This window comes from Psammomys obesus, unplaced genomic scaffold (genome assembly GCF_907164565.1).
Source record: "Psammomys obesus unplaced genomic scaffold, mPsaObe1.curated_primary_1811, whole genome shotgun sequence".
NCBI lineage: Eukaryota > Metazoa > Chordata > Mammalia > Rodentia > Muridae > Psammomys > Psammomys obesus.
Window position 1 is genome coordinate 4,272,197 of NW_026586173.1, and position 17,838 is coordinate 4,290,034.

Here is a 17,838-nt window from a genome sequence, read left to right on the forward strand (position 1 = left end):
TGCCAACCAGTAGTTATATAATTAAAATGGCACACATTTGTCTTAAGATCTTATCTTATGAGGAAAATAAAATATTACTGAGCAGAAAGGTCACAAGAGCAGCCTCTCCCAGACTGACGTCTGTGTAGGGCAACTCCCTTTAATCTATTTCAACACCTGCACGTACAGGCAAGCTCCAAGACGGAGCCTCATACTTTCCTCCAAGTACTAGTCCCCAAACTAAGAATATAGATTATTATTAATTTTTTTTTAATATAGAGCAGCTTTTCATAGCTTCCTCTGCAAGCACTCCTCCCTGGTTACCAGGGTGTGAAAAGAACTTTAGTGCTGGCATTTTTGTCATGTCTTTAGGGGGTAAGGGGCAGCACCGATGGTGCGGAAGAACACCAGTCTCTTGGCTACAAGTGCTACAGATAGCAGCAAAGGCCGAAGCATCTTTAACATTACAGCGAAAGCCATGCATTCCAAGGGAGAAAGTGAACTCCTCTCACACCACCCCAGGAAATGTGCCCACCTGACAGATTTTTCCCAAATGTGCCCAGAACGGATTGATTGGATGGATGGATGGATGGATGGATGGATGGATGGAGAAAGGAAGAAAGCAGGAGGAAGGAAGAAAGGAAAGAAGGGGGGAAGGAAGGAGGGTAAGAAGGAGGGAAGGAAGGGAGAGAGAGAGAGAAAGGAAGAAAGGAAGGAAGAGAAAGAAAGAGAGAGAGAGAAAGAAAGAGAGAGAGTGCCCATGTACCTCCCACTGGAGGCTTCCTTGGCAGGTGAGCAGTAGGTGGCCCCTTACCTGGCGAAATTCAGAGCTACACCCTCTCAGTGCTTTCCCTTCCTCCCAATCCAAGAACTGCTTTGCATAGTAAATAGTCCGCCTGGATGAGCTAGGAACCTGGGCTTCAGGATGATCTTTTTTAGGAAGTTCCTGTGGTCCCGGTAGGGACTCTTTAGCAGGGACAAAGGAGCGCGAAGGAAAACGCACCTCCGGCCGTGCTAGCTAACAGGGTTGGGGCCACCCGAGTTTGCCAGCGCATGCAGCGGGCGGGGCAGGGCGGGGCGGGGTGCGGACGCTTGCACCTTCTAGACACCGAGTGCTGGGCACTCGTGTGACAGGACCTGGCAAGTGGACACTTCTGAGGCTCGGGAAAGGTAAGATGCCACTCTAGGGCAGGGGCTCTGGGCTGGGGGGCGGGACGGGGGGTGGGGAGACACTGCCTGAGGGGACTCCACCTGGGAAGGGAGGTGCGGATCGCCAGAAAAAAAGACTGAGATGGGTAAGGGTGCGCTGGTTTGGGGGCCTCTGAGATGGAAGAACGGTGCTGGGGTCCCAAGTCCCTCGGGAAGTCGTTGGGTCGCCCCTTCGGGGCTGGGAGTAGTCCTGCTCACCAGTCCACGCGAGAGTTACTCCTCAGCACGGTCCCGTAATGATTCGGATCCACAGTGTTTGCTGCGGGAAGGTGCGAAGTCCGGCATCCACTCGCTTGAACGGAGCAGGAGACCCAACTTACGCGGCATGCCTTTTACGGAGACTGCCAGCTTGACTTGCGCGCAGTTGAACCCTGTCTGCCGTTGCTTGTTAGCTAGAGATCAGAAACGAGATACACTCCTTAGGCCAGGGAGTCTGATAATGAGAGCTGTTGATACAGTTCCTTCAGCCATCGTTTGGCCTTGCCTTCTAAAAGCCAGGGTAAAGCCCTAAGATTGGCCCTAGTAAGATGAGCCTGAGAGTGGGGCTACCTGTCTGAATCCAGAGGGACTGACCGCGGAGACAAGTCCCACCCTAAGTGGAAAGAAGGTTTGTGCTTCAGCAGGGAAAGATGGGGCTTCCTAAAATGGAATTTTAAAAGCTTAAGAGCAGTTGCCTCGCCTAAGGTCCCAGCAACGGCTGCTTCCGTTCCATTCCGTTCTCTTTTCCCCTCTTCCCACCCTGCTTCCCGTGCTGCCCCACCTTGTGCTCTGTTTGACTTCAGGATTAGCATAGCCGTGGAAGCTGGAAAGGCACCTATCTAAAGAGCCATGTAGTTTATTGTTCACAAGCAACCTGCGCTCTCGGTTTGGTCAATACGTGCTTTCTACTCAATAGAGACTGGATTTTTGAACCCCAAAGAAGAAGCTCTTTATGACAGTTTGTTGGCTTAATAATAATGTGGCCACCTGCTGTTCTATAGTTTCTGGGGGAAAAAAAAACATGGGAAAGATACCACGGCTCCACCGAAAATGAACCTTTGGTTTTACAAAGGAGAGAGCCTGTGATGAGCAGTGAGCAAGGCATTATCTGGTAGCACAGCATTATAGAGACCAAACATTCTTCATTCTTTCCAAAAAGCTTTGATTTGCTCTCATTGAGAAAGGTAGAAACAGGTACAGTGGCTGCACTTTCCCTTGTATTCTGCCGTTTCTTCCTCTGCCTTTCTGGTGGGCACTACCTGTTGTGGCCAATATTATGTTTATGTTGAATCTCACGGGGTGCATTCATTATTTTATCCAAGGTCTCCCCTGAAATGCTCTTGGCTATAACTATGACTTAATCTTGACAAATGTCACTTTGAGGTGAGCACTGGAAAGGGCGGCGATTAAGAAGAGGACTTCCATTCTTCCCATTACTTCAGGATGGTATCAGTTACATGCTCAAATGTTCATAATTCAGACGCTATGCTATGTGGTAGGCATAATCAAAGAACAATCGATGGCTGTCACTCTTTTGCTTGTTGAACACAGTAGGTAAGGACAGATGCACAACTTGTAAAGCCACCTTCATAGCTGGAGTCCCCGAGATTGCAAAACTTTTTAATTATAGGGAAAGTAAAGTCACAAAAAATGGTAGCTACGTAACAACATTTTATATCTGTATGTTTCTACAAATGCTCATAAGGCAAACAATAAACCATTTACAACATTAGACCACACTGAAGGTGAATGGAGGCCACACACAAGTGCTGTGATTCCCACTCTTCACCTCCACCGTTTTCACCAGCCAGCTGTCTCCATCGACCTCCTCTAGAACTGGAAGCAGACAAAAACAGATTAAAGTTTAACTGTTTGGGTTTCTTTTACTGACATCCTTTAAAGGTAGATGACCACGAGGCACATACTCAGAGGCCAGAGGAAAACAGAAAATGCGTGTTCCTCGCCTGTACGTACGTGGTGCAGAGTCATGCTCATACTTCCGTGGCAAGCTACAGTGTTCCCTCGCCAGGAGTTGGATTTCATAAAGCGTCGTATCTTGTGGGTAGGACAGCAGAATGGGGATGTGTAGAGCACAGAGTGATTTCCAAACAGGGAGGTAAGAGTAGGGTCTATTCCATACGCAAAGAAACTGAAACCAAACCATTTTGTGCCTGGTCAGTGCTGTCCAGGTAAGAAATGGTAAAGCCAGGACTCCAAACAGAATGTTTTCCAGAATACTACAGTGCATACTAGGTAACTTCATGTTATTTCTATTGTATTTTATTTTATTATTTATTTATTATTTTAAAAATTTGTGATAGATTATAATTTGTTTCGCCTAAACATTCGTATTTGTTTTCTATATATTGCTTATTTCACAGATGTATACAATGTATTTTGGTCATATCATCCAACAATTTTCCCCCTCCGACTCATTCTGGACACCAGCATACACACACACAACACACACACACACACACACACACACACACACACACACACACACACTTCCTCCCAGCTCCATTTCTTATCTCCTTTAAAAAAAAAAAAACCAAAACACTAAATCAAATTAGCACTGCAACTATTTCCGTGGATGTGAAGCAACCTACCAGGAGCCACACCCATAAAGAAAAAAATGGCTGTCCCTCCCAGGAGTAGCCCAGTAGCTATTCATTTGCCAATAGCTCCTCAGCCAAGGATGGTACCTCATGTACCCCTCTGCTATCCACCCTGGAATGTTGATTGTCTAGACCTTGTGCAGGTCTTCAAGTCTTACACAGATAACCAGCCACTTTGAGTTCATGAGTAGCAACCATTAAAAAAAAAAAAAAATCAATACTCAGCAGTTCTCCCTAACCACGGGTTCTTACAAATGTTCTGCTATTTCTTCTGCAATGTCCCCTGTACCTTTGGGTGGGGGTGATACAGACACCCATTTAATGATGAGCACTCCATGGTCATTTTTTTCTTTGCATTTTGACCAACTGTGTCTCTGTTCAGTAATCGCTGTCCATTGCAAAAAGAAGCTTCTCAGATGAGGGCTGAGAACTGCATTAATTTTTGGTATGAAGAAAAAAGTATTTAGAAGGCAGTTTGATACTATATTTAGTATAGTAATAATAGCAGGCTCTTCCCTAGATCTTATGACCTCTCCAGCCAGGTTTATGATACCAAGTCTGAGCTCTGTCCTATGGAGTAGGCCTTAGAGTTAATAAAAATCAGCCAGTTACCCACCGTCACATTCATGCCACTATCACAACTTTGCTAACACCCTCTCAGGCTGATCATTACTGTGCCATCAAGAGCTCACAACTGGATGACTTTTCTCCCAGGTAGTATGCATGGAATTGTCCAGCACTGTAAAAGCTGGCCAGCAAGGAGAAAATGTTCAGTTCAATACCGGCTTGAATATGCTATGACCGAAATACGTAGCATATTCAGCAATAGGGTCTTACTTACCATCACGTCCTGATGGATGATCAAGAGCAGTGGCAACAGCTTGTCTTGTTTTAGGGGCTGCTGGAATGCACCTGACTAACACAAGGGGAAGTGTCCCATACCAGGCACTGAGACTTTTGTTTAGTAACTAATGGCTTCTAGAAGGAGTAATATCCCTCCGTTTAGGTTACTTCTATTCAAACTTTTTTTTTTTTTTTTTTCAGTGAGCTTATAAAGTACTATGTTTCCATGTGGCTTTTCCAAATCTCCTTAGTGTTAGTTGTTATTCTCACAATCCTTCCCTCTGCAATCCCATTCCTCCCCTTAATTAACACCTCCCATTATTCCTTTTTTCTTCCATATAACCCGTGTTCTATTACTCCCTCTCCCTTACGATCTTCCCAAACCCCTCTGCAATTATCCGTTTCTAGTATCCTGGATTTTACAGGTACCCCAAGTTATCACACACATCTTAGCTGAATCCACATATGAGAGAGAACACGTGGTATCTGTCCCTCTGGGCCTAAGTTACCTCATTAATTGAATAGTTTTCAGTTTCATAATTTTCCTGCCTATTCTGTAATTTTATTTTTCTTTACAGGTGGGATAAAATTCCATTGTTATATATTCCAAATTTTCATTAACCATTCATTAGTTAATGGACATCTAGGCTGAGTCTGTTCTCTAGCTATTGTGATTCGAACAGCAATGAGCATGGATCAGCAAGTAACCATCATTAGTTTAGAGAGGCCTCTGGGTATGTGCCCTGGAGTGGAATAGCTGTATCATATGATACATCTATCTCTAGTTTTTTGAGGAGCCTCAACACTGACTTTGAAAGTGGCTTCACTAATTTACAGTCCACAAACAGTGGATAAGCACTTTCCTCACATCCTTGCTGGCGTTTTCTTTTTGTTTTCTTGACCTTAGCCATTCTGAATGGATAAGATGAAATCTCAATGTAGGTTTAATTTTCATTTCTCTGGTTGCTAGGGATGATGAGCACTTTAAAAATATTCATTAGTCATTTATACTTTCTCTTTTGCGAATGCTGTTTGGTTCCAACGTCCATTTTTAAAATTGGATTGTTTGTTTGTTTTTACATTCTATGTACTAATCCTCTGTCAGATATATAAGGCAAAGTTGTTGTTTTTTTCCCCATTCTGTAGGGTATTTCTTGAATTGATTAACAGCTGACTCCATAGGACAGAACAAATTTTAATTTCATTAGGCCCCACTTGTTGATTGTTGGTCTTTTTTTACTGCAAGACTAGGGTCCTATTCAGAAAGGCCTTAGCTGAGTCTATATTTTGAAGTTGACTTGCTTCTTTTTCTTTTAGAAGTTTCAGACTTTTTGGTCTAGTATTCAAGTCTTTGGTACATTTGGAATTCATTTTTGTACGTGGTGAGAAATAATGAACTTTCAAGGACTGGAGAGATGGCTCAGCAGTTAAAAGCACTTGTTGCTCTTGCAGAGGATGCAGGTTTGGTTCCCAACACTCACATGGTGGCTCACAACCATCCATAATTCTAGTTCCAGGGCATCCAATGCCTTCTTCTGCCTCTACAGGCAATGCATGGATGTGATGCACATACATACATACGTGCAAAACACTGATACATGTAAAATAAATGAATTTCAAAAGAATCAAAGAATCAACTTTCACTCATTTACAGATAGATGTCCACTTTTCCCAGCACCATTTTTTGAAGATACTTTTTCTTTTTTTCTTTCTTTCTTTCTTTCTTTCTTTCTTTCTTTCTTTTTCAGTAATATTTTATTAATCTTTGAGAATTTTGTGCATGCATACAATGCGTATTGATCAAATTCACCTCCTACTCCTACTCCTCACAAATTCATTCCCACCACTACCACCCCTCACATTTTTTTAATTTTTTATTCATGTTACATCCTTGCTATAGCCACATCCCTCCTCCCCTCCCCTGTCTATTTTTGTTATCTTTGTCAATAATTTGATGGCTAAATGTATTTAGACTAATATCTACTTCTTAGTCTGTTCCTTTGACCTATGTCTCTATTCCATGTCAGTGTCCTGCTGTTTTTGTCACTGTGGCACTGTAGTATAATTTGAAGTCAGGATTAGTGATCCCTCAGCAGTATTTATTGTTTAAGATATTTTGACTATCTGGCATCTTTTGTGTCTCCCACATAAATTTTAAGCTTTTTTTTTTTTTTTCTGTGAAAAGTTGAATTAGAATTCTGATGCAAATTACATTGAATATGTGGACTGCTTTTGGTACAATGACCATTTTCACAGTATTAATCCTACCTGTCCATGGACATAGATGGTCATTTCATCTTCTGATTTCTTCTTCAGTTTCTTTAGTGTTTTAAATTTTCCATTTATAAGTGATTCACTTATCCCAAGGAATTTTCTTTTAGGCTCTTGTGAATGGGATTGTCTCCTTGATTTCTTTGTTTGTCATTGGTTTGTAAGAAGGCTACAGACTTGGATATGTTATGCAACTTGCCACTTACTGCAACCATTCATCAGCTCTAGTAGTTTTCTGGAGTTCTGAGGCTCATTCATGTATAGGATCATATCATCTGCAAATGGGGAAGAGGTGACTACTTCCTCTCCTGTTTATTTCCCTCTTGATTGTTTCAGTGGTCTGACTACTCTAGCTAAGGCTTCAAGCACTGTATTGACTAGAACTGGCAAGAGCGAGCATCCTTGTCCTGTTCCCAGCCTCAGTGGGAGTGTTTTTTAGTTTTTCTCTATTTAACATGATGGTGGGCATAGATTTGTTGTATATGACCTTTATTATATTGAGATATGTTTCCTCTGCCACTAATCTCCCAAGGGCTTTTCTCTACAAGTTATGTTGAATTTTGTCACAGGTCTCTTCTGAATATATTGAGATGATCATTTGGTTTCTGTTTTTAGTTCACTTATGTGATAGGTTTTATTCATTGATCCCTGAATCTGTAGAATACAGGCAAATTGATCATGGGGACTGACTTTTTGATGTATTCTTGAATTAAGCCTGCAAGCGTTATGTTGAGAATTTTTGTGTCTCTGCTCCTCAGGGAAGTTGGCCAATAACTTTTTTTGGATCAGGACAATACTGGCTTTTTTAAAGGCAGTGTTTGAACAACACAGGAAAGTGTTAATTTCATTGACCCAGAGTATAAATTTAGGCTGAATGGAGATACAAGATAATGAAATCTCTTGCCTGAGTGTTTTGTTTGTTTGTTTGTTTGGTTGGTTGGTTGGTTGTTGTTGTTTTTTCAGTCTTTCTGCTCCAAACTCATTGAGTTTAAATAGTTCTGTTCTCTTATGGATTCTCAGCCCCTCTGCTGTGCAGTTTTCTTTGAACTGTGAATAGGGAAGGCAATCAAGGACCCACTGACACTGACCTAACCACAAGCCCAACTCCAAGAAAAAGGATCCCACCAATCCCTGAGCTTGCCCCAAGATCAGGCCACAAAAATTCCACCAATCACACGCCACCCTGGAAAGCTGGAGTGGGTGGGGCACCCATTCCAGAGACCCTATATAAAGCCTGCTTTCTGCTCAGTTTGCTGCTGCTTCTCAACCCCTTCCAGTAAATCTTTTATGTGAGGTTTGTTTTGCAGTGTGACTTCTTGGAAGTAATGCTGATATGAACTGCTTGATGGCCACTGAACACTTACTCTTGATTCAAACTCCTAGACACTAATTTACAATATTTGGCTTGGCCCGTTTTATTCCCAGCTTTGCTTGCTGTCCTAGAAAGAATAGTTCAGATCTGCATATAGTCTTAAAGATTATCAAAGCCAATCTCATTTTTCAAAAATGAAAACTAGGTTTGGGGAGGGGGGAAGGAGGGAGCGGGAAAGACTGGGAGGAAGGGAGGGTGAGGAAGTTGTGATTGGGATGTAAAGTAAATAAATAAATTCATTTTTAAAAACAGACAAAAGCAATAATGCTATATGGTCAATAAATGGAGACATGAGCTGGACAGTTTAGGGCCTCAGAGATATGATTATTCACAACCTGGGGATTTGACTTGATGACTCTAAAGAGATCTTTCCATTATCACTGCCCTTTCTAAATTCAGTGTAGTCTTTTTCTTAAGAGAGATGAGTCTTAGTGGAGTTTACAGCCATGTGGGCACATCACCGAATGAGCCAAGCAATTATCCACACCACACCTGCATTTTGTTACTAGGCAGCTGGCAGAGCAGTGCCAGGCTGGGTGTATTCCAGCAAACAGCAGGGCTGGGTGTATTCCAGATTGAACTTGGACAGAAAACATTGAGTTCCTGTCAAAAAAAAAAAAAAAAAAAAAGAAAGAAAGATAGATAGATAGAATCAAAGTAAAACATTAATTACTTAGTTAAATATATATATTCCTGGGAGTCGGGGGTGGGGGGGACTGAAAAGATGGTTCAGTAGTAAAGAGTGTCTGATGCTCTTGAAGATCACGGTTTGGTTCCTGGTCCCCCCAGAGGGTGGCTCACAGCGCGAAAGGGTATAACACCATCTCCTGGCTTTCTCAGGCCACACACTCATATAGACACTCACACATTCACATAAATAAAAATCAATCTAAAAGTACACGTTCTGCAGCAACATAGCATACAGTGACCACTCCACCAAACAGAGCAAATGTACATTCCATGCCAGTAACAAAAAATATACTGTACTCAGCTTCCAGGGTTTTGGCATTTGATGATATGAAACAGTATTTGTTTCCCCTCATGGGATCAGTTACTGAAAAACAACACATAGCAGTTTTAGTTAAACAAGTATACCACTCTGAGGATAGAAATCCAGGTTTCTCCCCATTGATACTAGAACCAGGCATAAAATCACCAGCTCAAAAAAGAAAGACCATTTATAAAACTTAATCTAATTAGTTCTGTTATTTTCAGCTAATTCTCACAAGATTCCCCCCAAGACAGGGTGTGATGGCTAGCTACTCTTTATTGATAAGTAGGTCCAATTTAGAATCACCTGGGCATTCAAGGTGCACTTCCTTGAGGGCACTCTATAAGGTAAACTGATGGGAAAAGAGCCATCCTGAATGTACATGGCACCAGTCCAGGGCCAGGGCACCAGTAAGAAGAAAGGGCTAAGGATGCCTGAAGAGAGCTGGCATTCTTTCTCTCTGCTTTCTGGCCCACCATGCCTTGAACTGCTCTGCTCTGCTCTGCCACACCCCGCCTGCCATGACGGACTGAAGCATCTGAGCAAAATAACTCTCCCTCCTCTAGGTTGTCTATGACAGACATTCTGTGTCAGCAACGAGAAAACTAATAGAATGGGAGTTTCCACCCCAGTTTTAAGACTGCTGAGATGCAGAAATCTAGAGAACTTGACAGAAGCTTTGGACAGCAGAAGTGGCAAAACCAAGACTGAGTGTAGGTCTGACACTCTAACACTTCATGCACTGTGTAACTGTGTTCCCCTCAAAGGCAGGAAATAGGAAGTACCTGTTCCGTTTCAGCACTCCACTAGAATCTTTATCTCAGGCTTTCTCCACCATGTGTGAGTTGGTGTATATACTTTCCCAGAGATTATTGGGCGTCTAGGGCCACAAAGTCTGTTTGATTTGATGTTTTAGTATACTCTTTTGTCAAGTCCCAAATTTCAATGTTTAATACCTGGTGGGCCCATGCAAGATGGTGACTCATGATCTTTCTTGCTGAATTAGATGAAAGAGCAAGGATGACAAAAATAGACAATATTGCTTTCACATTCATTTGCATTATCAGTGAACAGCTGCTAATGTCTGTCAGGTTTTGCAGGTGGCTTGAGCCCTTCCTGGAACTGCACCCATATTAACTGACTAATGCTTGCTTGTTCTTCAAAGAAGCTTGTGAGACATTTCCTCTCTATTGTCTTTTTGTCATTTCCCCTGAGTGACAGGAACTTTTCCTTTATTTTCACATTCTCTGGACTCCAAAAAAGGTTTTATCCCATGTGTCATGCTGGCATGACTAATCACACACCATCACAGCTAGAACAAGCTAAAAGCAAGGTCCTCCCTTGAAGAGTCACAAAGCCTACTTTCAAGAGAAGAAGGCTGGGCTGGAGAAATAACTCGCCGTTTAACATGAGAACATGAGGGCCTGAGTTCACATCCCTAAAACACAGAAATTCAGACATGATATCATGCACCTGTAATCCAAGGGCTCTCAATGATGACATGAGAGTCCCCCAAAGTAGAGGGCCAGCTAGCCTCGTGTGCATATAAGGATACAAAAATCCTTATCTCAAACAAAGTCAAAGGAGAAATTAAAATACAAGGTTGCCTTACACACACATACACACACACACACACACACACACACATACACAGAGAGAGAGAGAGAGAGAGAGAGAGAGAGAGAGAAGGGGATGGCTAAAAAAAAAGAGTAGAAGGCTAGACAAAGTGCCAAGACAATTCCTTGGGGTAATAATCCTCTTTTCAACAGATGGCTGAGACACTTGACATTGCCATGAAAGAATGAAACTGGGACACACAGTTAATTCAAAATGAATCATTCACATGATATAAGTGCTGGAACATAAAACTCTTAGAAGAAAGCATAGGAGTGAATATCTCATGACCTTTGGTTAATGGTGCTTTTTGGATAAAATGCCAAAAGTTTTTTTTTTTTTAAAGGAAGCTAAATTCAACTATAAAATATAAAAAAATTTCGTGTGTGATAGCTCAGGCTTTTAATCCCAGAATTTATGAGGCAGAGGCAAGCATATCTCTTTGAGTTCAAGGCCAGCCCAGGCTAAATAGTGAGATCCAGATCAGCCAAGGCTACATAATAAGACACTGTCTCAAAAATAAAATAAAATAAAAATGTCTGTATATCAAGGATACCATTAAGAAAGTAAAAACATAGCCAGGTGGCACATGCCTTTAATCCCAGTACTCAGGAGGCAGCAGCAGGTAGATCTCTGAATTTGAGGCCAACCTGATCTACAAAGCAAGTTCCAGGATAGGCAAGGGCCACACAGAGAAACCCTGTCTTGAAAACCAAAAGAAAGAGGAGGAGAAGGAAGAAAAAGAAGGAGAAAAGGGAGAAGAAGAAATGAGAAGAAGCAGGAGGAGAAAGAGAGGAGGAAAAGGGATGAGGAGGAGGAGAAGGGGAGTAGGAGAAAAAGAGAAAACATAACTTACATAGCAAAGAAAAATCAAGTCAACTTCTCTGACTTGTTTGTATCCAAAACATACATCAAAATTCAACAATAAAATGACAAGTCAATTACAAATGGACATGCAGCTGAAAGATCTCTCCAAAGAAGAGAGACTCACGAAAAGCACATAAAAGCACACAGATTCTCAGCATTAATAGCCATTAGGAAAACAAAGCAAAAGTGAGGTATAAGTTCCTACCCTGTGAGGATAAAAAACATAAAGACAAATTTAATTACTGGCAAGGATGTGGAGACATGGGGGGCCTCAGATATTGCTGGTGTGACTGAAAAATTAGGAGACTACTTGGGGAAAGCCTGACAGTTCCCCAAAATGTTAAAGGTAAGACTGAGGATGAACTTGAGGGGTAACATCTCAAAGCCTCAGGGCCCCTAACACGATGAAAAAAAATTGAAGAGTTACCATTTAGAGTTGGATATCATGAATTTTGGAAAAAATCTAAGTATATTTTACAGGAATGCTAGCAGGTAAGCCAAGGAGTTAGAGAGAACAGGCATTGTCAGAGAAAGAAGAGTTGGGATGATCCTTGTTTTCATTTTTTTGTTGTTGTTTTGGTTTTGCTTGTGTCTATAAACAAGAATTTTTTTTAGTAGGTAAACCATTTATGTGTTACAGAGGGTTGCTCTGAAAAGCATCCAGAGTAAAAAATTTTTTTCTTACTTTGTTTTTGTTTTTCAAGACAGGTTTTCTCTGTGTAGACCTGGCTGTCCTGGAACTCAGAGAGCCTCCTGTCTCCCAGGTGCTGGGATTAAAGGTATATGTCATTACTGCCCAGTGAGCAAAGAACTTTTTACAACTATTTTTATTTATTTATTTGAGAATTTCCTATAATATATTTTGGTCATATTCTTTCTCTTCCCCCAACTCCTCCCAGATCCTCCTCCTCCATCAACCTACCCACCCAACTTCATGTTGTAAAAACAGTTTGTTAGGACTGTCATGGTTTTCTGTGAAGTTAATTCCAGTTGCTTGACATGTAGCTTTAGAGTTCCTGTCCGATACATTAATTAGATCAGCAGGTGAAAAGTTCTTTCCCTACAGGTGATGGGCTCTTCCATTTCATAATAAACCTCTGTGCTTAGTTTGTGATTGGACCACATTTTCAGGTACTGTCTCAGTCTTCTTCTTAGCAGAGGACTAGAACTACTGGTTTTGCATGCTTTCTTGTGAGTAGGTGCCTCCCATAGTCTACTCTTTTGTTTTGTTTTGCTTTAAAACTTTTTTTAAAATTTTATTTTATTTTATTAACTACACTTTATTCACTTTGTATCTCCCCATAAGCCTCTCCCCTTCCAATCCCACCCTCCCTCCCCCTTCTTCACTCATGCCCCTCCCCAAGACCACTGATAAGGAAGGTCCTCCTCTCCTTCCTTCTGATCTTAGTCTATCAGGTCACATCAGGAGTGGCTGCATTGTCCTCTTCTGTGGCCTGGTAAGGCTGCTCTCCCCTCAGGGGGAGGTGATCAAAGAGCAGGCCAATCAGTTTATGTCAGAGGCAGTCCCTCTTCCCATTACCATGTAACCCACTTGGATATTAAACTGCCATGGGCTACATCTGTGCAGGGGTTCTAGGTTATCTCCATGCCTGGTATTTGGTTGAAGTATGAGGCTCTGGGAAGACCCCTGTGTTCAAATTTTCTGGTTCTGTTGCTCTCCTTTTGGGGTTCCTGTCCTCTCCAGATTTTACTATTTCCCACTTCTTACATAAGATTCCATGCACTCTGCCCTACAGTTAGCCATAAGTTTCAGCATCTGCTTTGATAGTCTGCAGGGCAGAGCCTTTCAGAGGCCCTCTGTGGCAGGTTTCTAGGTTGTTTCCTGTTTTCTTCTTCTTCTGATGTCCATCCTCTTTGCCTTTCGAGATGGGGATTGAGCGTTTTAGTCAGGGTCCTCTCTCTTGATTAGTTTCTTTAGATGTACAGATTTTAGTAGGTTTATCCTATGTTATATGTCTATATGAGTGATTATATACCGTGTGTGTCTTTCTGCTTCTGGGACAGCTCACTCAGGATGATCCTTTCCAGATCCCAGCATTTACCTGCAAATTCCATGATTTCCTTATTTTTCATTGCTGAGTAATATTCCATTATGTAGATGTACCACAATTTCTGCATCCATTCTTCAGTTGAGGGGCATCTGGGCTGTTTCCAGCTTCTGGCTATTACAAATAAAGCTGCTACAAACATGGTTCAGCAAATGTCCTTATTGTGTACTTGAGCCTCTTTTGGATATACACCTAGGAGTGGTATGCCTAGATCTTGAGGAAGCGCTATTCCTAGTTGTCTGAGAAAGCACCAGATTGATTTCCAGAGTGGTTGTACAAGTTTACATTTCCACCAACAGTGGAGGAGGGTTCCCCTTTCTCCACAACCTTTCCAGCATGTGTTGTCACTTGAGTTTTTGATCTTGGCCTTTCTGATGGGTGTAAGGTGAAATCTCAGGGTTGTTTTGATTTGCATTTCCCTAATGGCTAATGACATTGAGCATTTCTTTAAGTGTTTCTCTACCATTCGATATTCCTCTATAGAGAGTTCTCTGTTTAGCTCTGTTTCCCATTTTTTAATTGGATTACTTGGTTTGTTGCTTTTCAGCTTCTTTAGTTCTTTATATATACTGGATATTAGCCCTCTGTCAGAAAAAGGGTTGGTGAAGATTCTTTCCCAATCAGTAGGCTATTGTTTTGTTTTGATGACGGTGTCCTTTGCTTTACAGAAGCTTTTCAGTTTCATGAGGTCCCATTTATTGATTGTTGCTCTTAGAGCCTGTGCTGTTGGTGTTCTATTCAGGAAGTTGTCTCCTATACCAATGAGTTCTAGGGTTTTCCCCACTTTTTTCTTCTAACTGATTAAATGTGTCTGGTTTTATGTTGAGGTCTTTGATCCACTTGGACTTTAGTTTTGTGCAGGGTGATGAGTATGGATCTATTTGCATTTTTCTACATGTAGACATTCAGTTAAACCAGCACCATTTGTTGAAGATGCTATCTTTTTTCCATTGTATGGTTTTGGCATCTTTGTCAAAGATCAGGTGTCCATAAGTGTGTGGGTTTATTTCTGGGTCTTCTGTTCGGTTCCATTGATCTACCATTCTGTTTCTATGCCAGTACCATGCAGTTTTTATAACTGTTGCTCTATAGTACAGCTTAAGATCAGGGATGGAGACACGTCCAGGAGATCTTTTATTGTAGAGGATTGTTTTAGCAATTCTGGGTTTCTTGTTATTCCATATGAAGTTGAGAATTTTTCTTTCCAGGTCTGTAAAGAATTGTGTTGGTAATTTGATGGGAATTGCATTGAATCTGTAGATTGCTTTTGGTAAGACAGCCATTTTTACTATGTTAATCCTGCCAAGCCATGAGCATGGGAGATCTTTCCATCTTCTGATATCTTCTTCTAATTCTTTCTTCAGAGACTTGAATTTTTTTCATACAAGTCTTTAACTTGCTTGGTTAGGGTTACACCAAGGTACTTTATGTCATTTGTGGCTATTGTGAAGGGTGTTGTTTCCCTAATTTCTTTCTCAGCCCGTTTGTCTTTTGTATACGGGAGGGCTACTGATTTTTTGGAGTTAATTTTGTATCCGGCCACTTTGCTGAAGGTGTTTATCAGCTGTAGGAGTTCCCTGGTAGAGTTTTTGGGGTCACTCATGTATACTATCATATCATCTGCAAATAGTGATGATTTGACTTCTTCCTTTCCAATTTGTATTCCCTTGATCTCCTTCAACTGTCTTATTGCTCTAGCAAGGACTTCCAGAACTATGTTGAAGATATATGGGGAGAGTGGGCAGCCTTGTCTTGTCCCTGATTTCAGTGGGATTGATTTAAGTTTCTCTCCGTTCAGTTTGATATTGGCTATAGGCTTCCTGTATATCGCCTTTACTATGTTTAGATATGTGCCTTGTATCCCTGATCTCTCCAAAACTTTAAACATGAATGGGTGTTAGACTTTATCAAATGCTTTTTCAGCATCTAGGGAGATTATCATGTGTTTTTTTTTTCTTTCAGTTTGTTAATATGGTGGATCACATTGTTGGATTTCCATATATTGAACCACCCCTGCATACCTGGGATGAAGCCTATTTGGTCATAGTGGATGATATCTTTGATGTGTTCGTGTATTAGGTTTGCAAGTATTTTCTTGAGTATTTTTGCATCGATGTTCATAAGGGAGATTGGCCTGAAATTCTCTTTCTTTGTTGGGTCTTTGTGAGGTTTAGGTACCAAGGTGACTGTGGCTTCATAGAATGAGTTTGGTAATGTTCCTTCTGTTTCTATTTTGTGGAATAGTTTGAAGAGAATTGGAGTTAGCTCTTCTTTGAAGGTCTGGTAGAATTCTGCGCTGAAACCATCTGGTCCTGGGCTTTTTTTGAATGGAGACTTTTGATGACAGCTTCTATTTCCTTGGGGGATATAGGACTATTTAATTGATTTACCTGGCTCTGATTCAGCTTTGGTAAGTCAAATCAATCAAGAAAATTGTCCATTTCATTTAGATTTTCAAATTTTGTGGCATATAGACTTTTGAAGTAAGTCCTAATGATTGTTTGGATTTCCTCAGTGTCTGTAGTTATGTCCCCTTTTCATTTCTGATTTTGTTGATTTGCATGGTGTCTCTCTACCTTTTAGTTAGCGTAACTAAGGGTTTGTCTATCTTGTTGATTTTCTCAAAGAACCAGCTCTTGGTTTCATTGATTCTTTGAATTGTTTTATTTGTTTCTAATTGATTGATTTCAGCCCTGAGTTTGATTATTTCCAGCCGTCTACTCCTTTTTGGTGTGTCTGCTTCTTCTTTTTCTAGGGTTAAGTGAGCCATTAAGTTGCTTGAATGAGCTGTCTTGAATTTCTTCTTGAAGGCACTTAGTGCTATGAACTTTCCTCTTAGCATTGCTTTCATTGTGTCCCACAAGTTTGGGTATGGTGTGTCTTCATTTCCATTGAGTTCTAGGAAGACTTTATTTTCTTTCTTTATTTCTTCCCTGACCCAGTTGTCATTTAGTAGCAAGTTGTTCAGTTTCCATGTGTGTGTAGGCTTTTTGCTATTTCTGTTGTTGTTGAGGTCCAGCTTTATTCCATGCTGATCAGACAGGATACAAGGGATTATTTCAATCTTCTTTTATCTGTTGAGGCTTGCTTTGTGACCAACTATATGGTCTATTTTGGAGAAGGTTCCATGAGGTGCTGAGAAGAAGGTAAATTCTTTTGCATTTGGGTGTAAAGTTCTGTAAATGTCTGTTAGGTCCATTTGATTCATGACCTCTGTTTCTTTGTTTAATTTCTGTTTTGTTGACCTGTCCTTTGTTGGGAGTGGGGTGTTGAAGTCTCCCACTATTAATGTGTGGGGATCTATGTGTGGTTTAAGTTTTATTAATGTTTCTTTTACAAATGTGGTTGCCCTTGTATTTGGGGCATAGATGTTCAGGATTGTGATGTCTTCCTGGTGGAATTTTCTCTTGATGAGTATGAAGTGTCTTTCCCCATCTCTTTTTATTAATTTTGGTTGAAAGTCTATTTTATCAGATATTAGAATGGCTACTCTTGCTTGCTTCTTGGGTCCATTTGCTTCAAAAGCCATCTTCCAACCCAGGTAATGTCTATCTTTGTGACTTGGGTGTGTTTCTTTGTATGTAACAGATTGCTGGGTTTTGTTTATACATCCATTCTGTTAGTCTGTGTCTTTTTATTGGAGAATTGAGTCCACTGATGTTGAGAGAGATTAATGACCAGTGGCTGTTAGATCCTTTGATTTTGATTTTGGCTGTGGTCATAAGGTTGTGTGCTTGGTTGCTTTTTAATGTAGTGAGGTTAATTATTTCCTGTGTTTTCTTGAAAGTAGCTAGTTTTCTTGGGTTGTATTTTCCCTTCTAGTGTCTTCTGTAATGCTGGATTTGTGTGTTGGTATTGTTGAAATTTGTTTTTGTCATTGAATATCTTGTTTTCTCTGTCTATGAGGACTGAGAGTTTTGTTGGGTATAATAGCCTGGGCTGACATCTGTGTTCTCTTAGGGTCTGCATGATATCCATCCAGGCCCTCTGGCTTTCATAGTCTCTGTTGATAAGTCAGGTGTGATT

At 41.0% G+C, this 17,838-nt stretch overlaps 1 protein-coding gene across 1 annotated transcript in view; it reads left to right on the plus strand.

Annotated features, from left to right (window-relative positions):
* The first annotated feature begins 1,071 nt into the window (after nt 1–1,071).
* Nucleotides 1,072–17,838, plus strand: part of Tmem45b (transmembrane protein 45B) — a 36,224-nt gene continuing 19,457 nt past the window's right edge. Inside the window, exon 1 of the mRNA XM_055601228.1 lies at nt 1,072–1,149. The gene's annotated coding sequence lies outside the window, so the exon portion shown is untranslated. The remainder of the gene's footprint in view (nt 1,150–17,838) is intronic.